Genomic DNA, 24,994 nt, shown 5'->3' on the forward strand with positions numbered 1-24,994 from the left:
TGTTTCCTAAGAGCCCAGCAAAAACACTGCTGTGGTCCTTCAAAGCGAGCCTTTTAAAAACACACACATGTGCACACACAGACTTTAAGGAACTTCAGGATGTATTTGGCCAAAAACTTCAGCAAGTTAAACATTATAGCCATATTTTTTTTTTTAAAAAGCTATAAAGTAAATGTTATTAGGAGTAACAACTTACCAGTGCTTCAACCAACAGCAGTTATTTTGTTTATACTGAGTAAATCAACTCCTCAACACATCTGCAGGGAAAACGATACATTAAAACACTTGAATTAAAATAAAATTAAAAAAAACTTAAGTATCTAGAAAACCAGCACACTAGCCTGAGTTTAGCACAAAACCTTTACCCTCCAATGAAAACATTCTCAACAGATCACAGCATATGGTATGGAACACACTTTTACCAAAAACTTGAACATGAAATATCACTCAACAACTTATCGAAGAACCTGTGCAAACCCCACAAAAATCCAAACCCAGCCCTGCACACGAATCCCTTGGGAAACCAAATAACAAAAAAGCAGATGAAAAGAGCACCCAGGCATCTAGTACAAGAAGTATGCTAAAAATAAATCATATGAACTCCACAAAAAAAAAATTTAAATACTCATTTTGCTTAGAGATTACATCAGTTAGACACAATGGAATTGCTTATCACATTGCCATATAATAAGTCATTTATTCTAAAATCTGTAATTATAAATATATGGTCAAGCTCCAAATTTGAAAATTCAACTTGGAAAATGTTTATTGGTGACTCACATCAACAAACATTTAATCAAAGTCACCTTAAGCAGAGGTAATAGAAGATTAAAATAAGACCTAGAACAACTCACCAAAACCCCTTCCTTTTCTGACTGTAAATTTCATCTGCATTAAATAATCCACTATCATGAGCCATACAAGTTATCCTCCTAACATATAAGCAAGCTGCTTCTCCTGCAATCTCTCAGAAACTGATGTACAGAAATATAGCCTCAAATATGTAAAAATTAACATATTCAGTGATAGTATACTGTGCATAATTTTCTAAACTCATTTTTAATTTGATAGCTACTCAGATGTGCAGAAACAAAGCTGTGAAAAGAATTGTAATTACTTTGTTGATATTAACTTATATGAAATAATTAGTATGGAAAAAGCTGCCTTTAGAAAGGCAAAATAAAAGTTTACAGTAGTAAACTGGCCTGAATATGTTAGTTATCCAAAAGAACAGGAAATTTACAGGTTTAAAATATGCATTTAAAATGCAATCCAACAACAGTTATTAAATGGAAGCAAGAAAAGTGATGTACTTTAAAATGGTGGTTGGGCATTTTGTATTGAAAGTACAACATGATTGCTGGACTTTGATCATTCAGGAGCCATCTACCAGTCATACATTTAGAATACATACAAAGCTTGAGACATGAACCATGTAAAGAGGTTTACTCATGCCCTTTAGATCCCCTTCTCTCCTACATGTACCACTTTACTCAAAAGAAAAAAAAAACAACTAGAAACTACAGTATATGACGGCTAGGTGAAGCTAATGGATGAAAGGTTTTCAACACACAGTTCTCAGCCACTTCGAGTATTTTAAAGCACAGCTGGGCATACCTGAGCTAGATTCAAGTCTGTTCCTGTTTTTGTTAACTTAGACTTAGTATCCAGGTATCATAACTTCACAGAAACTTTAATGAGAATACCTAATATATTATTACATCATCACAGAGGAACAGCTTCCTCCACCAAGAGAGGTTGTTCAGATGACCAGTGAGCATTCCTCTCAACTCAGCAAAATTTTGGAAAAGGAATCTAATGTTTGTCAGAATGATATTGCTAACAGGTAGTAAAACTTCTCTACTCTGGAGTGAATGGATGAACCAAAAAATGAACTTTGTTAAAGTAGCACAAAGATGGCAATAACCTGTTACATTTCATGCCTATAAACACCAGCTATCATTTTTCCACCATGTTCAAACATGCCATTGCATTTTTAGTGTCCAAGTTGAAATAGTATTGACAAAGTAATAAAATGATAATACCAAAACCACATTTATCTATTACTGAACTATAAAATGCATCACAAATGCTGAACCTTATGCCAAAAGCCACAAACAAGGAGCTAGTAAATGCTAGTTTCAGCTGACCAATTTTAGCTTTTCAGGTTAACATCTAAACTTCCAGTTTAACATTTGATTTATTTTATAGGTCAAATTAAAATCTTTTAATCAGACTACTTGCAGTAATTTTTGTAGCTATGCGATTAAAAAAAGCTACCCCATATTTAAAAATAAATATGGATTTTGCAAGTAATCTTAGAGGTGGGTCTTACATTTATGACATCTCATTCTCCAATTTAGAAATGAGTACAGTACAGTCTATTCCACAGAAAATATGCCTTGCATCATGGCTCCATGACTCCTTCACTTAGAAGTTGGCACCACTAGTTCTAAGAATCAGAAAAGCATATCTCCTTTTATAGCAAAAGGTGAGGCCAGCTGCTCTAAAGCTATTTACTTGACAGTGAATTCTTTCTCAGGATAAATTATTTGGGCAAAGATGACATAAAGCATCACCACCCCAACGATTTTCCACATAGGTTATCAGTCCTACAGATTTTATGCCACATTAATATGCGGTAGGGTGGTCAGAAAGTTAAACCTTTGAGTACCCATTAATGTGCACCTAGTCCACCAAGGTCTACATAACCTGAAGAGCAAGCTGCCATTTAGCAGATGAAAAGATGTTCTTCCTACAAGAAAAGGCTCTAAAAAGCACACAAAAGGAACAAAGGACATTTAAAACTGCTTTTATTATAGTATCTGTTCAGCACAAACAGCGTCATGAGGATATAGGAAGTAGGTAAGACCATTAAGATCAAAGTGCTCTATTTCATATGCATCATAAAATACTTAGGTCAGTCAAGATGACTCAGCTCATGAGCACCATATATATATACATATTATATATTTTATATATATACATATATACACACTTTTTTTTTTAATGAGGTCAATTAAAATCGGTAATTTCAGAACTTAACATTAGGACTTAACATTAAGGACATTAAGGACTTAACATTAGGAATACAAAACTTGAATTTCACAGATTTAGTCCCATCATTACTATCAGGGTTTGAGTATATGCTTTTCTTTGAATTAGTCTACTCTTGGCTTTATCATAACAGACTTCGTAATACGTCTGGTGATTCTGACCCTCTAAACTGAAGGATCATATGGGATCTCAAATACATTCTATATCAAATGTATTCTCTATCAAATCATTTCTAATATGGAATTCTAATTCTCAAATTTCACATCAGACAATTACATAATGAAGTTCCAAAACATACGTAACAGCCTCATTCGTTCATCGTTGGCTGCATTTTGTTGCAGGACATCCATGTTATATGCTACATGTCTACTATCTATAAATATTATTTGCTTTGTATCTTGCATTCTAACAGTAACTCGCTGCAGATAAAGGCTTGTTACAATCCAATGAGGCATTCTTAAAAAGTGTAATCAAAATAGGTCTATGACTTTTCTGACAGGAAGAGGTGAAGTTAACATCCAAGCCAAACACAATATCTGCACTCAGGTAGAGAGGATCTTAAGTTCTGTGGTTTTTGTTTTGTTTTTTTTTTAAGTTATGATAAACTAAATAAATTATGAAAGAAAGTTATCAAGAGTATTCTTGAGAATCCTGATACTCATGTCTCCATCAAGATGCCTTAAGCTTTCATGTCCTGAATTTATTTTGAAGTACATTAGCATGGTAACCTGTGAAAAGGAACCAGTTAAGACAGACAGACAAGATTTCCAACTTTTAATTACATGGTGATGAAAGTATGACTCAAATGTAACCTGTAAGTCTGTTTAAATACAGAACATTAAAGTAAGCCTCGAGGGGAAAAAAAAAAAGACAAAAAAAAGACAGCAGAAAGCTGATTTGTTTGTATTACAAGGAAGACAGCAAGATATTTCATACTGACTGGGTGCGGGGTTTGAGGGTTTTTTTAAGAGTAAAATTTAGGCAGAAAAGAGTTTCCAGTTTAACGTAAAAATACAAAGGAAAAGCTTATGGAAGTCACTTGGTAAATATCTTGAAACAATGACTTCAATTGAGGGAAATTTATTTCTAACATTTGATTAGACTGTACCTGCTTAGTAGGGATGGCAATCCTAACACACACAGCTTTATTTTTACACTGTGTACTAGGGTTATTTCAGATCCTTAAAAAGATATGTTTTACTTATGAGCGACCAATCGTAAGAAATGTGTAAAGGCACACTAGCATTACTGTATTTAGTACATACCAAAAGTTTTCAAATACACTAAGGCTTAAAGAAAATTCAACAAGGTAAAAAAAAATTGTAGCTTAAAGGTTCAATGTTTACTTTGCTCAAAAATGCCTCCTAGGATAACAAAATCTAAATAAACATACCTGATACGCACAGCACAGAATTCTGATCATGGTCTTTTACTCGATCAGCCATCTGATTCTTCAGAAGTAACTTATCAACAACATCCAGTACCAGCTTTTAAAGAAAAAAAGTTTCAGAGAACAAAGATATATAGAGATTCTACCTACAATTCTACTGTTCTTGACTAAAATAAACTTTTTTGAAAACATGTAAGGTGTCTTATGATTGATAAAAATCTTACCTACAGTACAAATGAAAGTAATGCCTTATTTGCCAAGTATTAGCGTTCAGGTCTCCAAAAGGAGAAAAAGGCCCCAAAAAGCTTCTTATGTATATATATCTGGAGTCTAGAGTTTTATTGTCACGTATAAACTCTACAATATGCCCTAGTGTTAACACTAAAAATTCACTAAGTACAAAATATAAACATGAAGTTCAATGCATGTTTTCATTTGTGAAAAGGAGGCAAATGAAACATTTTGGTTTATATGAATGTATGACAATTTCCCACCAAATGCAATGCAAATGTGCATACATTAATCCACTTTTTAAATAACCTTAGAAAAGTAAAATTGATACAAAAGTAGCAGTCCAAACGTCACATTAATTTTTAAGAGTCTATGCCTGTAAAAAAAATACAAATGGCTTTTTTTTAAAAAAAAAGAGGTAATTTTATAAAATGTGTCCCTTCCAATTTAAAATTGTTAAGTTTTTTTTCTGTCTGCACAGCAGCAAAAAAGCAAACCCCAAGATCAAAAAATAACACGGACATACTGCCACAAGTTATAATAACCACTCTTACCTAAGAAAACAAGGTATGTACGATTCTTCTGGTACGATTCGTCGTGAAGCCAGTCAGGAAATAAGGTATTATTCACAGAATTCTACCTAAAAAAAAAAAAAAAAAGTATGCACATTTTCAGCATTTAGTTTTAAAACAACAGAGTAAGTCAGATGCTTGAATTTTATTCATCTTTAGGTAATTATTAAGTTAGGAAAAACTCAGGACAGCAGTAACCATATCTTTGGTACTCAGCTCTAAAAATAAAAGTATAAATGGTTGTACATATTTGGCTGAAGAAAAACACTGGAGATGAAGAGTGACTGACATACAACATGCATGATCTGTATTTTTGTATGTATAGCTATGATCTGCTTTTCCGTCTCCCATTACTTTAATTTTGAATGACCACAAGATCAAGTATCTAGCCAATTTGTTTTCAATTGTAACTTCTTTATCACACAATACCCCTTAGTCCTTGTACTTTTTTCACATTAAAGTCTTTGGAAGTAGGCTATGCAAAATTAAATAATACCTCCAGTGACAGCAAAGTACTTTTAAAATGGCTTCTGTCATCGGCTTCTGTGAATTTTAAGTCACAAGTTACTTGATCTCCCCAAATATCTTTTTTGCCCTTTAGAACGCAGTTTTAGAACCTTCGGCATCTTTGACCTTTAATCAGATCCTAAACTATGCTCTTTCACACAAGGAATAGCATATTTGCATTACCTTTAGCCAACTTTTTTTTGCTCTTTGTGAAAAGGCTTAACATTTAATTTTGCAGCAGTTGTGACTACCACCACAATTTCATACTCCAGAAGTATGAAATCATTCTATAAATAGGGAGATATTTTTAAAACTATTTTTATATTAAAAGCTATCTCAATATAAATTAAAATTCCAGTACATACTAACATATATATAAATGCAGAACCTTTAAATAAAATACATTCAGAATCACGAGCAATTTATTTTCAGCGACATTCAATTGGTGTTTTAGTTTCAGGAGCTGAAACAAGCCAAGGCTATTTAAAAAATTACTCCTTAATATACTTAAAAAAAAAAAAACAAAAAACGAAAAACAACAGACATCCACCTAGAGCTAGAACTTTCTTTCAGCAAACTATGTATGTCAGAACCTGCTCTACACTGCAGAACTATTGCTCGGGTTATAATACCATTTTAATTCAAATCTAAAATGAAGATGCCGAACACTTTGCATAAAGGTGATAGAACTACAACGGTTGCTCAAACTTACACTTAATATATTTTTAAAAAAGCCAACTTTCACTGTTGTAATAATCGATTTGTATTTACAAAGGGAGTAATGAAAAATGTAGATTTACCTCCAATTCTGATATTTAAAACCTGCACGGAGTTTTATAATTTGGTATGAGTCTATACCAGAAAAACGCAACAAATACAGCTATACATAATCTCCAATTAAATATGAAAGTTTATTACTTTATATTTACCTCCTGATATGCTACAGTGACTTTTTGAATAAATATTTGGAATTTACATTTTTACCCCTAAACTGATAATTGTTGAATGCGAGCCAATGCAAAACAAACATTAGGCATTCCATTTAAACTTTCATTTTTAGAAAGTCTTCCAATATGTGTTGTACAACTTCTAAATTATTAACCAGCAAAACAATGATAAAAATGCTATATATATAGAAATGACTGCAAGCTCCCTGAAAAATGCATAAACTGAATACTAAAATCAGAACTGACACCCAACAAATGCTTTTTAAAAGGCTTTAATATGTCACACACAAATCCATTAGTTTCCATATCATGTAATTCATATTTAAGTAAGTATCTTTTCTTCCTGTAGTATAGTCTAAATGACAACTGTAGTATTTTGCTAACTTTAAACTGTAGACTTGGCATGAGCGAGTTTGGGTTTTTTTTTTTTAATACTTGCAAGTTCTTGTATTGCCATTTTAATCGCAAAATCATATTGTACTTTATTCTCAGAGTTCTCTTTAAAGTTCTACTCTTGAACTACTGTTTTTCAAGTGAAGTAAATTTTTTATCTATTATTTAGGTAAAGTATTGAGCTGTCGCATCTGCAGCCTGTTTTTTCTTACTGGTTTGGAAAGAGTTAAAAGCCAACACCCCACAAAAAAACACCAAGTTTTATTTTTAAGAGAAAAGGACATGGCGTCTTTGTTCTTACAAACTACGAAAACATATCCCCATCTGAGCAGCAATGGGCAACAAATGCTCTTTAAACAGATACGGGCTTAGAGCTAAACATTTAACTGATGATGTAGTACAGTCTTCAACACCACCACCACCACCCCCCCCCCTTTACTGCTGCATTGGAGTTATAAGCTGTTTTGCAGATGCCCCCCTTCCACGCTGCACTGGAGGGGAGCAGGTCCGCAGCTCCCCCCCTCCTCACTGCTGCATTGGGGAGCCCACCTGCAGCTGCCCCCGTCCTCCGTGCTGCATTGGGGGAGCAGGGCGCGCGGAGCCCCCTCGGTGCTGCATGAGCCGGGGCGGGGGGGGGGGGGGGGAAGCGCTCTGCGGACCGAGCGCGGCTCGGTGTCAGCGGGGAGGTCGCCGAGCCGGGCTCCCTCCGCGGCTCCCCTCCGCCGACCTCTCCCTCCCCGAGCAGCGCGGCGCCCCCCGCACCCGAGAGGGGTCACGGCGACGAACGGGGGCCCCGCAGGCTCCCCGCGGGGAGCGGAGGGGGGCGAGGGAGAGGCAGGCGCCCCCTCCCCCTCCCGGCTCCAAGGACATTTTGTTTTTCCTCCCAAGGACAAAGGACAATGAGAAGCGAGGAGACTCAGGCACTTACCCGGCAAAGAGCAGCCCGCCGACAGGCAACGGGGGCCCCGAGAGCGGGGCGCTGCTCCCCTCCTCGCCCTGCCGCGGCGGAGGACGGCTCCGCGCCCGCCTGGCGCGGGAGCGGCGCGGGCAGCGCTCCGCAGCCCGGCGCCATTGCCCTTCGCCCGTCGGCAGCCCCGCGCGGCAGCCCGGCTCGCCGCACTCTGTCACCCCAGAGCCCCCAGAGTGCTGGGCCCGACGTGGCCCCCGAGCCCGGCACCCGGGGCGCTCCCCGGACCTCCCCGCTCCGAGCGGCGGAGAGAGTGCCCGAGAGCCCGGCTGCGGCTGCTTCCCCGGCCATCTTGTGCCGTGTGTGTGAGAGAGTCTCTCCCGTCTCCTCTCAACTCCTTCCTCCCCTCCCCCCCGCACAACATGGCCGCCCGCTCAGTACTCACTGCGGCGGGGAAGGGGCCGGGCCTGCGCCCCTGCCCCCTGCCTGCCGCGCACGGCGCCCCCTCCCCCCCGCGCCTCCCTGCTCTGCGCGCGCGCCGCGCGCCGCTCCCCATTGGCCGCGCGGCGCCCTCCCCTCCGGGCCCGAGCGCGCGCGCCGCTGCCATTGGCCGCGCCGCACCCTCCTTCGACCTCCCCACCCCGGGCCCGCGCGCACCGCGGCCGCGGCCTCCCATTGGCCGCGCTCCTCGCCGCTCCCCCTCCCCGCCCGCACCAACGGTCGCCACCGAGTATTGGCGAGCGGCGCCGGCCGCTGCCGATTGGCTCCTTTCCTCCTCCCGGCTGCCCCGCCCCGCCCCCCGCGCCGCGGCGGGCTCGCGCCGCGTCCGCGCCAGCCTCCCCTCAGGGGCAGGGGGGCGGCCTCGCTGCTGAACTCCTGCCCCACCGACTTCCCCAGGCCCTGGGCTTCCCCAGCCCCCCTAGCCCCACCTGCCCGGGGCATCTCCAGCTCCACCCAGCCTCACCCCGGCCACACAACCAGTTTGATCTCAGCCTTGACCTGGCTTACCAAGTGCCACAGATGGAGGGTGACCTGCCAGTTTGGCCCATCTTCCCGCTTGCCTGCACAGTATCTTGCCTGCCAGTTCAAACTGGTACTGCCAGCGTGCATCAGAGGCCACCCCACATGTTGTTTTGCATAAGCATTCACTCTGGTCCTAGCCAGGACCACAAAAACAATCTCACACACAGACCAGATCTGAACACTCCTTCCTGTCAGTGGCACATTACACTTTGGGTGGCTGCCTCACACGAAAATTGCCACCCAAATTAGCATAACAGAAACCACAAGCCACTTGGTCTAAGTACTGCCTTCTGGTTTAGCCCATGCTTCAAAAATCCCTTCATGCTTTAGCCAGCTCAAGGCATCCCTTGCTAACCTGCACTAAAACTTTATACAGTGATTTACAGTGAGACTAATCCACCCTAATCTGGCCTGTAAGGAAAAAAAAAAAAAAAAAGCCCTCACCTAACAGTCAAATGTGGCATCGTGCCCTGCACTGCCAGAAAGCATACCTGTTCTCAGTAGACCCAGCTATATGCCAGCCCGACCGAGGCACTGTCACAGCCCATCCTCCAGCCTCCACTGGCCCCACCTCATCGAGTACCACAGAAACTAGCTCGAAAATACACCTAACTGCATCCATGTCACAAAAACATTTGCTCTCTTGACCTCATTTTAGCCAATGACCTTGGACTTTCTCCGTTTTCTACACCTTCAACACGCTCATAATCTCCATCTACAGATAAAGCCACAAAAAACATTTCACCAGCTCGAGGCATCAGTTCATCCTGATTAGTGCCTCATAAAAGCACCACAAATACCCAAGTAAATCAAAGTACCATGCTTTTTTTAGCCAATACCATAGAAACTGGCTTGTATGCCAACCTCACCAGGACGCTGTCTCCTGTTTTGACTACTGCCATGGAAACCATTTCAGATACCAGCACAATCAGGGCATCCTCCACATTCTTGGTCAGTGTCATAAATATTTGTCCCCAGCCAGTCGGTTATGATGTTCCACTCTGAGAGGCACACCCAGCAAGCATAACAGAATGACATAATGAATATTTATATACTTCAGCAGCCACTTCGAATGATACCCATGCCTTGCTCCTTTTCATTTTTCATGTGCACAGCACGCTCCATTAAAAGCTGTGATACTAAAAACAGAGAGAAAGATGGCTCGCTCTTTCTTCTTTTATACAATAATATGGGTAGTTATGGCAGCAATAAAACCAACAATGCTTAATAAGAATATTATGGAAGGTCTCAGGAGCTAGTCTAACACTCAAAATTGGGCAGTTGGACTTCAGCTGGAGTTTCCCGAACTGGGGTCCTGTAAGCCTAGAGGCCAGAAGAATCTGGTCAGCTGGAAAGAATCATTCACTCATGTCCTTGAGGATAAAAGATTTTGAACTGAGAGAGATGTATTTCTTTGGAATTACAGAGAAAAGCAGACCCCTCCATATCAGACAAAGGGACAGCAAGGACAGTGGTAGTAGAGTCCCTATAGTAATAAAAGAAGTGATATTGGGGGCCTGCATAGTGATAAAGGTACGACAATATGGGATCCTCCAGCCAAGGGAATTAATGGTGGGACAGAGAAGCAGATAAGTGTTTCTCCCTGGAAGAGGGTAGCAAAAGGCCTCCTTCCCAAGAAGAACTGAAGTTCTGTTCTGAGGACAATATGGAGAGCAGGATGTGTTTTGCAACTTTATTCCAAGTTCAGGTTCTTGCATATACTAATCCTCTTGCTCTCTGTGGAACTATTCAGCATAACTATGCAAAGGTGTTTGCATGGACAGAACCCAGATGTTGGGCTCCCTGGAAAAATACCAACAATGAAGAAAGGGGAAAGGCAACCGAGGATGAGGCAAGAACTAGATAAAAGTAGGGCACAGCAACGCATTTCTACTTACATAGGTATTTTCACCTGACATTGAAAGATGCAACTTCACAGCAAGGAGAAACAATTTCACAGCAAGGATAAAGACAAGAATTCCAACGTGCAATTTCCAGACTTCCTATTGTTTGTTCCCAGAATACAGGTACATTTCTAGGGGGGAAAAAAAAAAGAAAGAAAGAAAGTACGATGGCTTCCAATAAGCAGATGAAGGGGAGAAAAAAGATAAAGCACTCAGAAACTATATTTGAACATTGTAAGAACAGTCTTGTTTTAGCCATGATTAAAACTCAACAAGACCTAAACTGTATGCTCAAACTCTTACCAGTTTTTTCTCCAACTATAGCAGATTGTCTAAAAAAATAGATTATTCCTGTTTACAAACTTTTATTCATGTACATTTACAGACAAAAATGTTTTTAAAAGTCACTTACTGCATTGCTGTTATGTGTAACCAAAAAATTAGTGGAAGTCTAATATCATTTAATATATTTAATGCTGTTCTATTGCTTGCTGGTCACCAAGCCTAAAGCAGCTCCTTAGAAGCTTATACAAGTATTCATTACCTCTCCTATTTCTTGTTTTCAAGTGAAATATGTATGTGTAAGTAAGCACAGTCACTCTCTCCAGAATCATGTCACTCATCAGAAAACTTTGTTGTTTAAGTACCGATAATACCTTATCTGTTTGCATTCTTTTTTCCTAATGAAGTAGTAAAACAATGCTAGCTTCCCTTTTTTCACATTTTTATCTCCTGTGGTCAGCTCTGTATAAACACAAGATTCTTGTTCCTACTGCCTCTGTGGTTATACCAGTTTTTTCTCTCTAAATTCAACATTTCTGGGCATCTGCGAGATGCCCAGGAAATTCCTCCATAAAGTTTATTTCTCCCATACAGTTTATTTCTTCTGTTTTAGATGACACTTTCTTGCTTTGTGTATCATTCTGAATACTTCAACCATGCTTTTTGAACCACATGTCAGATAATAATTAGACAACTTAATGTTTCCATCGCTAAATTGGGAAATATTTTTGGAGACTGCCTCTGTGGCTAGTATTCCAGATATAGGCACACAACCTTGCTTTCTAGTACTCATCCAAATTATTTTTCTACAACCTGTGTTCCTTCCCTCCCGACTTCCAGAAAAACTGCTATTATTCCTTAGAGACAATATGCAAAAGCATACTGTAATTTCACAGGTCAAGGTCCCCTCCTTGCTCTGCCCCAACATGCTCTCTGTGCCAGAGGATACCAAATGATTGGCAAAAAGTCTGAAGAACCAGAGTTCTTTGAGATATAACGGGTGAAGACATAGCATACAGGCCTTTTGAGCCACATACGTAATGGAAAGGCCAGAGATTTGACACTAATATTTGACAAAATGATTAAGTATTGTACCTGCCTTTTGAAGTAGAAAACAAGAGTGTAAACAAGATTGAGAGATGTGCAATATCACCAAACTTTTGATCAACCAAAACTCTATCGCTTTTCAGGAAAAAAAATCAATAACAATTTTCTAGGCCCTAAGCAAACACAGTAGTTTGAAATGTTTTATTAGAGACCATGTAAGCAAGAACAACAGATGCTCTTTGAACATAGCAAGCTATTTGGTGGTAGACATTTAAAATCCTCCAAATGGGGTGTTTGCAGAAATTATTACTTTGGCCTGAATAAAGTATAATCATATTTTCTATTTTTGTTTATAGCATGTAATATATTACTAAAGCAAACAAATAAACAAGATCTGCTTTTTTTCCTTCTGTTTTCTTCCTCAGTAATTCACTACTAAAATCACAGTAACTGTCCAGGCAAATACAAATTACCTTGTATTCTAGGCAAATCTACTTTTTATCTTACTTTTGAAAAAATGAGATTTTGGAATAAGCTGAACGAAGACACTGTAAAAATATAGCTACATCAATACTGCTTTCATTGGTGGACTTATAGTGGCTAATATTGATTTGACTAAAAGCGACAGAGTAACATCAATAGAGACAACCGTAAATAAAGACAAAGTTCTAAGCACAGAACCAACTCGCCTAGGTGACTGGTAATGACTATTTTGGTATACTGATCCTAGCTAAAGCTTTTTGGTACCCTCACAAGACAAGCAATAATAACGATGCTAGCAACCAGTTCATGCTATTAAGCTCAAACTAGAATTCACATCCAGGCTTTTGTTTCAGCCTGTATTGAGTAATTGCAAACACATCTACGCACACACGCACACTCAGAACTTTTAAATATGCCCTTTTTGTTTCTATGATTTAACGCTGAAAACTAAGATTATGCTAATATGGTGGCTTTGCTAGCACTTTTATGGTGCTCATATTTAGAATGATGAACCTTCTGAGCAGAAAGGAAAAGATTTATTACTAGGAATAATTAGAAACAGTCTCATCAGTGTCATAAACATATGGTAAAGAAAAAAAATCTTTCAGTCTGCTAAGCCAAACTCCAGTGCTTTTTCAGTTTATTCAAAATGAAGCTCTTTTAACCAAGATTCAGCTCTGACTTCTTATTCCTGTTTTCAAAGGGGAAAAAGTTACCAATAAAAGCATAAAGATGTAAGAGAAGTGAGAAATGGGACCAATGTATCCTGTGGGATTTAATCTTCTTTCCTAAGCAAATTTTATCTTGTTGGTTATAAGATATCAAAGAATTGGTATTGTTTCTGTGATCTAGAGGCTTGAACTCAGTTTTTAGATCCAAGACCTACAGAAAAACCCACCCACCTCACTATTTCAGGTTTGCATGAAATTCAATAAGGCAAAAAGACCGGTTACTCTTATCTAGTAAGAGGATTAATTATTGTGCTTTGTATTAGTTTGACTAAAGGATGTACTGTATTTTTCTTGAGGAATCAAGTCCAGTTTTTTTAAGGAGCTTTGAAATATGAAGGGGTTTTTTATTATTAAATATAACCATTTTCAAATTAGTTCTTGCTGCCATCTCAATCATAGGAAATAATCATCTCAGTCAAGGTTCTTACGCTATATTTCATCCAGACTTAACATATAGCGATTGCCTTAAATGTCAGTCTTAGAGGTGTAAGCAAACTGGGAAAGGTACAGTAGCCCTTATTTCTTATGAAGCAGTTTTAAACTCAAGACTGATTCAAACTTTAAAAATTTGGATGATTGTTTAATAATACATTTACATTACTTAAAATAAACAACCGTCGCTTGAAACAACAAATCTGTTTCTTTATCCCCTTTTTTACCACTTACTTTTACAGAATGATCTGGTTTGTCAGGATCAGGTAACTATTTAGGTAGCAATTAATCTACTGTGCTGGCTTGGCAAACTTTTATAAAAGGACTGGGACACAGCAGAACAAATACTAGTTGACCATTCTGCCCATACCTAGTTAGACACTAGTATTTAAACAAGTGATAACAAGCTATTGCATTTCTCCTTACATGAAAAAGAATGATGCAACTTTGCTTATTAGTGAAATCACCTTTGAAAGTAAATACAAGAAACTAATGTGCACCTTCCCAGGAACTTTAACACCCATAGCTACAGCATGCAAAGGCAGGTTCTATGACTTGAGTTACATGCTTTAATTTCTCTGCACTGATGAAGTTTGCTGTTTCAGAAACTTGCAGGACTAGAAACACGTGAGAATTGGACATATTAGTAGGGCTTTAAAGACATTTAAAAAGATGCAAACTTTTTTTTTGTCATACCATTCTAGCTGTAAAGTCTGCAGAGTCATACAAGTGTTCTGCTGAGCTGGGAAATATTCATCATTTTATCAAAAGTCTGAAGAAAAAGAAAAAAAAAAGCCTTGGAAAGATTAGAGAGCCATGCCCAATCTTGTGTTTCAAAACAAAACTATTTTCCAAGATATCACACTGTTCTTAGGTGAAGAGTTAGAAAGAAGAGAACATGCTATAATTTTTAAGCAAAATCTTTGGAATATTTGGATTATAAATCTACTGGGGAAAATATATTTTTAGGAGTTCTAGATAATGAGACTAACAATGTTTTTTAATCCAATCATTCGCAATTCTAGCATGCTTACTACTTGTGCAGATTTTAAATTAATTTTTCAAACACACTTATCTGTCCAACCTTGAAATTTATTTTCTATAAACATGAGCCAGTAAAGCTTGATTGCTTAAATGTTTGTAGAATATGATAAAAAAGGGAGAACAGATTTCACACATATGTATGTTTACACATATTTGTGGAAAAATCAAAATCAAGGACTCAAAGAAAACAGCTATTTTTATTTTCTAGTAAATGTCAGTTTGACTTCTGGTGCAGACTAGAAAGTTTAGATGACTAAGATAACAAAAAGTAGGTGCGCTTTCTTGATAAGTCTCTCCGGAGTTTCACAGGCACAAGATCTTCATACTAGCTTTGCAAAAGAGATGAATTTCACTCAGACTGAACTGGATGAATTACAACTACTACTAGGTTGAAAAGAAAAACAACCCTTGCCTGTAAAAACGCAAGTATAGAATTGAGATTTTTATTTCAAGCAAGTCAAACAGTTTAGTAAGAATCTGTTTCCATAACAATCTTCATTCTTGCCTCTTGTGTACAGGTAGCACCGTAGGGCATTTTCTTGATTGCCATATAACAGTTGACAAAATGATATATTATTCAGCAAATTGCCACATACAGTGAAAAGGAACTGTGCTTTTCTCTGAAATCTTACAACAAGCATGTACTTTTTTATTTTAGAGACATTTAGTGTGATGAAGTGCTGAATCACCCTGTTGCAGTGTGTTGTATACAAACTAGAGAAGAACCCTTACATTTGTGGTTCAAAACAGAACTTCTTTATATTTGTTAATTCTTATTTAGATGTGGAGTCAAACCAATTTTTGATGCAGTGATATTATGTCAGAGACACACTTATCCAGCTAGGAGTGCTCATCAGACTAGGGACTAGAACAGTTTTGTGCAAACGTTGTCCATCCAAACTTGGGAATCAGCAGCTCTAACACTTGCAGGCAACCGTTCTGCATGCCAAAACATACTCTTTCTCTCTCTGAACAAGCCGTCAACTGTGACAGTCCTGTCTCAGCTTGAAATCACTAATAGTGTATTTTTTGTATTTAGTCAAAATTAGTATTAGAAGGTGAGTTGGTGAGAAAACATAAACAGCCTGAGAAAACACTGTTGGTACAGTCCTGCTGCAAAATGAGGTCAATGGCTTTTGGTATAATTAAAGCGTTAGAACGAATGCAAAGAAGATATCTTGGGTTAGATATCCACAGCGCTTGGTCACTGTCTGAAAATTTTGATTGCAGCTTACATTGCAGTTGCAGGGGAAGATCTGAAAAAGGTTCTGTGAGCTCAAAATTTGACCTCTTTTCTTCAACATATAATAGTGGATCTAACAAAGTTATTCTCTCTACAAATGTGCCTTGTTTCAAGGTCTAGAAACATTTAATTTAATATCGAAAGTTGAGATTTTGATCTCTTCTTGTTATTCCAGACACATGGGCCTTAAATTATGTGTCTGTGCCTTTAATTCTGCTCTGAGTAATTATATTTAGGTCAATGGAATCCCTCCAGAATTTTCTTGGTGTATTTAAGTGGAATATTGTCCTAAGGATTTGGAAGCATACGAAGTGAATTTAGGTATGAATATGTACATCAGTACTTCGGAAATGCAAGTGGCATGAACTAACCTAGTCCATAGAAAGGAAAGAGGTACAATTGTGTCATTACTCTTTGTATGTTCCCCAACATTTATTTTCCTCGTTTATTAATAAGGGCAAGAGGAATAATATATAAATTAAATCCTGCTAAGTTCTTCATCCTTCAGTATACCTTTAAAACCTTTCCATAAAGCACAGTATTGATTATCAAGAGACCAAAGGTCAGGTTTTTAAGTAGGAGCAAATAGTTTTCCAACTTTGCCCTATCTAGAATTTTCTTGTAATACAAACCACACATTTTAACAGTATTAAACAGTACATTTGAGCACTCTGACCTAGTATGTAAGATAATGAAGACTACAGAAGCTTTGCTGGTGGTGAGGGAAATGCATGCTCAATGTGAGTTTACATGTGTAGGAGATAAGGTCAAATATTTGAGTTGTTTAGAATCGTAACATGAACAAGAGAGAGATACTAGGACTTTAATAACTACTGGAATTTAAGAAAATCATCAATTAAAATATTGTACTGCTCGCCAGCTTATCAGGTGTTGATAATGAGTATTTGGGAAAGCATTTTTTCCTGTATAAAACTCTTCTATTCAAAAGATTAAAGAAGGATTATCTTTGTACATATATATGCACACACACATATGTACACTTAATGTAATGAAAATTGGAACCAAAAAAGAAAACAAAAATTACTTAAATGCAAAAGACTACTCAAGTGATATTAATAAAATAGAATTAAGCTTAGGATAATAATCTAATTAAGAGGTTCAGAAAGGCACATTAGTATATGCTGGCAAAGTAATTTATATATATAAAGCATAAAATAATTTAATATTATCGTTATATGCACAGTCTCACAAGAACAAACCAAAGATGCACACAAAGTTCATAGAAAAGCCCTGTACTTGTATTCTGATTGCTGGTGAATACCAGTGCATTTTGCATTTGTGTAGATCAAAGTTGCATTTGACCTGTGGATTTAAAGCAACCTTAACAGAGTAAAAAAGGACAGTCAAGAAGATAATGATCTCGAGATGGCAAAAATGGTTCTTTACATTGTTTTTCTGCGGTGGAGGAATCACTGTCTCGGAGAATTCTTTTCAAAAGGAAACACTCTTTTCTGACCATCAGAGAGAGTGGATCAAACACCTTGCAAAATCAAACTGCAGCTAATGAGGTGGCAGTAACGAAGCAGAACCTGACCTACCTAGCTGTCTCTGTACACGGAGGAATGTGACCTACTCGTGGTATTGGTTGTGACTAATATTTTTTTGAAATCCTATTTTGGATTTGAATATCATGCTTGGAAGTTAATATGTGTTTTGCGAGCGACTGAAATAACAAGGCCCAGCTTCCTAATAGGTGGCAGCCTACATACTCGGTTAGCGCCCTTCCTTACTCCCCACGCAGAGGCTCCCCGGTGTCCTCCCTGTGACAGTCGCAGGAACTTTCCTCTTGCCTGGGAGCCCCCGCTCTCCACCCTGACTTCAGGCCACCGAATTGGGGACCGTGGCATAGGCAGGGATGTTTCCGATCTACACATTGCTGACTGGTCTGCCGGTGCACAGATGGCGGTTGCCTGATCAGCAAGCAAAGCAAAGGAGATAACCTTTGAATTCATGTTGTCTTATTTTAGTGGAAGCGCTAATTTGTGTCTCTGTAACCAGCAGCTTCTCCAAAAGTGCAGAAACTCTACAACTCGGATTTATTTGAAACTGAATATCACATGCAAAGTTGCTGGGAAGCCTCTAACAGCACAATTTTACGAGTCCTGCCTCCTTAAGAAGCCAGGATAAAAATATAGCTACATGAAAAATAAATGAGCAGCTTTTCCCAACTCTGAAACCAGAAAAAAAAAAAAAGCAAAACCAAAATCCTGTACTCCCAAACACCAGCATTAATGCTCCCTCTCCCATTTCTCAGAGACTTGTTAAATAAATGAGCCTTATAATGTACTTTGAAAGCAAAAGAGCCAAAAGAGTGGAGAAAGTACATTCCAGCACTGAAGACACTTAACAAAAATGCCCAGTAACTTGCTCTAAGAACTTTATGCTAAAGGAGATTCAGTGCGACTTCTGCTCCTAACAATCCGCGTGTTCTCATCTGATCAAATGACCAGTTCTGTGGTACTAGAGAGAAATCTATCAGAGATCTTAGATCAAAACTAATACCTTAAATTCCACCTGGAAGTCAAGTCAGCCAGTGCAAACCAAAAAACACTGGTATTTTGTGTGCCTGGATCGGTCAGCCACTTTCTTCTACTAGAACCAAATACTCTGCTTAAAAACATACCTAATCCTCAACTGAAAAACTACATTTTCTGTGAACATCTCAGCTATGGTTTTGCCTACGTTACACTGGGTGCGCAGCCATGTTAAAACTCTGTTTGGTTATCTTAACTATGGACTTGGGGATATTTCTGGAGCCAAGTTACACCTTAAAAATTTTCCAAGTCTCCGGGAGACAGACTTGATTTTGACCTCCCTGGGAGAACTTAGCCCCTTTTCCTCGTTTTCTTTCTTGTCCTTGTTGCTGCTTTACTTTAAGATTAAAATAAAAGCCTTTGGACTGAAAGAGGGTAAAGGAGGAGCAACCTCTCGATTAAAACTAAAAGGAAACACTTAAAATAGAAACTTCTGTGACTACAACATGTCTCTTTGCTGCGTTATTTCTGTTTCACAAAATGGCGACTGCCTCTACAGACAGCTGCCTAAACGCACGCATCCCGGGGGAAAGCAGAAACGCACCTTTTCTTTTTTTTTTCCCCCCATTCCCTTTGCCTTCATTTTTCTCTCTTTGCATCCAGCCCCTCAGGGGCTCTCGACAGAGAGCCCTCTCCAAGCTGTAACCTGATAAACACAGCAATGGCCAGGAGCACACAGCGCTCTCCCTCTCGCACCCTGTCCAGCCTTTCACGCCTGCCTAAGAGGCTGCAGCTTTTGGAAAACACCCCAAATTCTTCCACACCCAGTAATTTTTAAGTCCTGCGGAGCGTGGTGACTGGGTGTGCGCAGCGCAGCGCCAGCGCACAAGGGCGGGCAGGGCTCACGCTCAAACGCCATGTACAGGGATCGCTCGGAAAATAAATCTGCTGATTCAGTCGGTATCGTTGCGATCTTGCGCTCTAGAATTTTCTCCCTCGAGGTCCCAAATATAAAGGGACTTTTGTGCTAAATCCTGAGCTGCAGTACTGATGGGATCTGTATAGTGCACCATGTGGTATTCAGTTTCTTGCTACAGTACATGTTTTTATAATGATGGGGGAAGGGAAGGGAAGCTGCTCTTAAACAGCATGCCAATAATCTGTTGCAAAGGACTGGAGCTCTCAGAGCCAATTAGTCCTGAAGTTAACCACTTAATTGCTGGAACACTCGAGTCACAGGCACAGACTCGGTAAGAATAGGGACAGAAAAGGCCGGTTATCTAGTGCATCTCGCTGTCAGTGCAGATTTGTTCATTGCAGATTTGTTCAGATATGTTTTTCTACACTTTTGTAGAAAGTATTTTTAGTTAATGCTTTCAACATTAAAACTGACCACTGGAAGTCTTTTGATAAATTAACTTGGGTCAGTGTGCAAAGGCAGGACAGCTATATTCAGAATGAATGCACACTTTCAACAAAGGCTGGATGTATTTTAGGATCTGTCCCAGCTTGTGGTAGAACCTGTGACAGCCATCTGCAGGAGAAATTTCCAGTAAGAAGTTTGGGTGGGTACAAGTCAATGCCAAGCTCCCTTTTCCTGGGAATGAGATGCTGGTGCAGGCCACCACGGGCGTGGGAACAGGCAGGGTGCTGCCATGGCAGAGGGAACTGGGAACCAGGCTGGGGCTGCTTTACTCTGTCCTGCCTGCAGCTGCTCCTGGCAGGGCTGCTACGGTGTCTCTGTTATCAGGTAAAAATGCGCATGGTAAACCCTAAGAGAGTGATGGCATGGTCTGTCTCCCTCTAAACATGTACATCTTCATAATCCTTCGACCGTGCCCAGGCACAAAGGCATACTTCAAACCTTCCTACACCAGTTTTGATCTTCTGACCTCTTAGAAGACGACAAAAAAAAAAAAAAAAGTAGTTCTTTCCTATAATCTACAGTTTAATTCATCATAAACCTTTAAGGCCTGAAGCAGACCAGATCATGGCTTGTTGTGCACTGCTGAACAAGCCAGGGAAGACGATGCACAGGGAATTCCCCATCTTCAGTCTTTTTTTTTTTTTTTTTTTAAAGTACAGGGACCAGTCTTGACACAGTCTGGGAGTACAGACAAATGGGGTCCTAAAGCAGAGCAACAGGAGCAGGCTCTCACTCGACACAGCGGGCTGGAAAGCCCATTTTTGTATTCCATGACGTACGAGAGGATGTTGAATCACACTCTCAGGGAAGCCAGCAAGATCAGCAGAGTGTTTATATGGCATGATGAAGTGCTCTAACAAACCCAGAGCAGGCTCTCCACCCAGGCTCATCACCCCTAGCAAGAAGCAGAGTGTGTTAGCTTGGGGGAAAGACCATACTAGTGCTGCAGGGCTACTTCCAGCCCTGAGCAAGTACTAGAACATACAAGAAGGACACATTCCTACAACACTAGCTTCTCTCATGGATGAAAATGAGATCAGATCTCCCTCCTTGCCATGGATAAGGTACAGCACTTGTGGAAGGCATATGCTGCTTCCTTTGAAGGGTGGCAGGACTGGCACCGTAACACATCTCATTTCTAAGCTCAGGGAAGAATTCTGGCTATATCAAACTGTAAGTTTACATTCAAAAAAAATAAAAATAAAACTGTAGAGGGGGAAAGTGTATTGCCAAGAAAATAGCAGATTATTTAGGTTTGTGAGCCGTCAGAACTCTGGCAGTACAAGAGCTCTCTTGTTCCTGTTGCCTCCCACAGCTGCATTCACTAAATATATCCTGTGCAGAGAGCTGCATTTCTCCACCTCTTTCTCAGGCCAATCAGGCTTTCACAAACATCATCAGGGTCCCTTGGGACATGCAGTCAGAGAGCAGCAATGCCCTAGTTACAGACATCATGAAGAAAGGAAGCAACTAAAGAGATGTCTCCAGCAGAATAACCTGTTATGGCCACAGGTTATTCCAAGAGGCAATGTGTGCAGCTGATTGATACTTAACTGTTAAAAAACAGGGTGGTTTGCTCTTGGTAAGGATATGCGCCATTTGTGAATCAGTTACTAGAGGTCATTCCCCTCAGACAATTTTCAATAGTTTATGGAAAGAGAATTGGTGATCTCAGAGCAATTTCAAGCAGAAAGAGAATTATCAGCTCTTTAAAAAACAGCCACTGACAGATTCACCAGAGATGAGTGGCAGTCTTAAGTGCTTCAGGAACTCTGGCCCACAGAGAGGAATTCCAATTTTACCTTCCTTCAAGGCAAGGCTTTGTGGCATATTGTTTCATGACATGACACGAGGGAAGCAAGCACAGAGGTGCGTGCTGTACTGTGTACTACCTGTTTGGGACACAAATCAAATTCTGCAAACTAGAGGGATATCAATTTGACACCTTTCAAAAGTGTTATATTTGCATACAAAAAGTAAAAATACTTTCTTTAAGTTTATGAGCCCAGTGCTACCCTCTGCTGCATGGAGTGGAGGGAAACATGCAAACATTAGCCAAACGTAGATAACAGCAAAGGGTGGGTGAGAAAAGTGCACGATACTCTATTCCACTCCTACTGCTTCCTTTCTCTCTACAGCAATAGACAAGCATGTATCTACACCCAATTCCTCATGCAGAAGGATATAACCAGTAGGTTAGGGGGCTGGCAGGACTGACAGCAGCATTCTGTGTAGGACACAAGATGATATTGCAGATACTGTTCTCATAACTCCTTGAGATATTTCTTCATTGTTTCCAAATAATTCTCCATCCCCAGCATCCAGCCACAGAGCAACTGTTAAAGGTTTCAGACAGCCAGGCTAGTGAGGCTGCCAGGATAGAAGGGGGAGCTTCGTAAAATATATAGTCCCAGGGAAAAACATTATGTCTGGATTTCCATAAGGCAGAAGTGCTTCCCCCATCATCTCCATTCTGTTCTCCAAATTTCCTATACCTTCACATTGCATCTTTTACTTATGAGGACACAGGTTCTTCGGCTCACCTGGCACAATGGAGCCTCAGTCCCGACAGCGACTCCGAAACACTGCCACAATCTCAGTAATAAAGAAGAGGAAGAACTGCCCACTCTGATTTAGTTAATTCTATAGCGGATCAAATTCTGGAAGAAAGAAAGAGTCTTAGTGATTTTCCCCTCTTTCAAGCTGCCAGCCAGCAGGGATTTTGACCCTCCTGATCCCTGCCTCTTCCTTTCTTCACAGTTTCCTATTTCTTCAGCACCTCCAGCTCCTCTAGCCGTGAAGTGAATCTGACAGAATATGGTCTATTTTTCAAGCTATCCTATTTTAAAAAGTCAGTGGGAGCTGAATATATGTTGCAATCAAGCCTTGCAGGAGGGAGAATTAAATATCTCATGCATGACCTTAATCCTTAGGATTTTGCAGATAGTTTTTCTTGTAATCTCAATGCTCAGAGCTTATCATGCATTCAAATCAGATCTGTAGCCCCAGAACATTTTGCAACAAAAGAAACCCAAATTTGTTTGGATATAATTACATAGTCACATGAGTCATATCTTTGCTGTGGAATAAATAATGAATAATTGGAAGTAACTGGTAGACTTGTATCACAAAACGTAAAAGAAACAAAATGAAAAAAAAACCTACAGCTGAGAATGGAGCCTAGCCATTGCAGAAAGAAAAGAAAAAAAAAAGGTCATTTTTAGATGTCAAGCTGCAGTAAAGGAAAATGGCACAGGTTATGTATGAAAGGAATGTTTTCTCACCTTTTTTCAATTGGGGAAACATAAAAGTAGGGACCTAAATTCATATTTAAGCATTTGCATAAAATAAGAACCTCGTTTTCAAAAGCAGAAAAAACATTTGGGATATTTAAAACCTCTGAAATCAGATAATTCATTCAGATGGCTGCAAAATGACCACAGGTCCCTAAGTTTAATAACAGTTGGAAGCTAAAAGAGTTTGAAAATTGTGCTGTGTTTTGCTGTGTGTCTTTCCCACACATTCTCTCCTTCTCTGGTTTTCTTGCCTTCCTGAAATAAATTGCTGTCAAAGACTAGTCTAATTTTGTATTTGGAAATTGCTGCTATTTTAATTAGTGACATTGCTGTAGAAGAACTGCACCCTGAACAATTTCTGCAGCACTGGTTGTGCAGGAGAACCTTGATTCCCAAGGACAGAAGTTAACAGGACCGATATCATCCAGACTCTGCTTCAGAGAATGATAGGCAAGAACTGGGATTGTATCTGGAAATACACGATAAGCAGATCCAAGTGGTTTTGCCTACTTTGAACTTACAAGATCTGCTAGAACGTGTGCTAAGAAATGCACAGGATAAAAGATGTATTCTCATTTATACATTTTTAAAAATAAGGACATACAAAATATGAATCCGGATGTTAAGACTGAGGCATAGAAAAGCCACTGGAGTGCAAGTTACCTTTAAAAACACAACAGTTTATAAAAGCAAACAAAATCTTAAGAAACACAGATCTAAGGTTTCGTTCCTCAAACAAGGCAGTGACTCACCCACATTCCTAACTGCTCAAACAACGGAGGCAAACCCTCATCCTGGCAGAGCTGAACCTCTGCATTTTATTACCCGAACAAATTCCAAGAAAAGTCAAGCTGGGCCAGAACTGCTTCACTGAGGGACTCTCCTTCACAAACCTGTGATATTGGCTTTTGTTCTTAAAAAACCTCAGGAGTTCAGAAGCTCTGCTTTTCATGTCTAAAAATACAATGAAAAGTAAAAGGGCCACTACTAACAATTGCTTTTTAACAGCCAAACTCTATCCTCTTATGTACTGAGAGTTCCTAAAATTGCTGAGAGGCAGTAATTGACGTTACAATCTAAGGACAGATAGGTCAAGTCAAAAATTTAGCTGCACGAAGGGAACCAAGCAATGTGTAGTGTGAATAAGGTGCTGTTGTAAACAGTCCAGTAATTAACATGGAGGGGAGGGGAGGGGGGAATCAACCTAGGCATATGCAAACTCACTGTCCTCAACATCTGCTCAATCATTCCCAACATATAGAGCAGACTTCACTGATGAAGGACAAGCGTATCCCAGGTGAGAGATAGCATGTAGCCAAGCAGATAAACATGCCCAGCCCCAGCCTTTCTGTAATGCTCTCCAGGGCTTGGGCAGCGCTGTGCAGATACCCAACTGGCAGGGAGAATCAGCTGAGCTTCTGGGTGGCCTCGGCACCAGCAGCAGAGCCATTGGCAGCAGGGACAAGGTAGAAGCGGTGGAAAGGCTGGAAGCAAGGAGATGGGACCGAAGAGAAGGGGAGCACAGAAAGCTGGGCTCAGTATGGCAGAAAACATTGCTGATTTTCCTTAAGAGAAACTCCAGGA

The 24,994-nt window shown here is 39.8% G+C and overlaps 1 long non-coding RNA gene across 6 annotated transcripts in view; it reads right to left on the bottom strand.

Annotated features, from left to right (window-relative positions):
• The window catches only part of LOC106482517 (uncharacterized), a 66,306-nt gene that overhangs the window by 5,922 nt on the left and 35,390 nt on the right, over positions 1-24,994 (bottom strand). For 3 of the 6 annotated variants that reach the window (XR_010885758.1, XR_010885757.1, XR_001292170.2), the window contains 3 exons: positions 5,233-5,318; positions 4,451-4,544; positions 197-257 (listed from right to left, as the gene is read on the bottom strand). This is a non-coding gene — a long non-coding RNA (uncharacterized lncRNA). Of the gene's footprint in view, positions 1-196; positions 258-4,450; positions 4,545-5,232; positions 5,319-7,398; positions 7,419-8,025; positions 8,436-10,925; positions 11,063-24,994 lie in introns of those variants that run through there. The other 3 variants (XR_001292169.2, XR_010885756.1, XR_001292171.2) reach the window with 3 other exon arrangements.

Source organism: Apteryx mantelli, chromosome 15 (assembly GCF_036417845.1).
Source record: "Apteryx mantelli isolate bAptMan1 chromosome 15, bAptMan1.hap1, whole genome shotgun sequence".
In the NCBI taxonomy this organism is placed as follows: Eukaryota; Metazoa; Chordata; class Aves; order Apterygiformes; family Apterygidae; genus Apteryx; species Apteryx mantelli.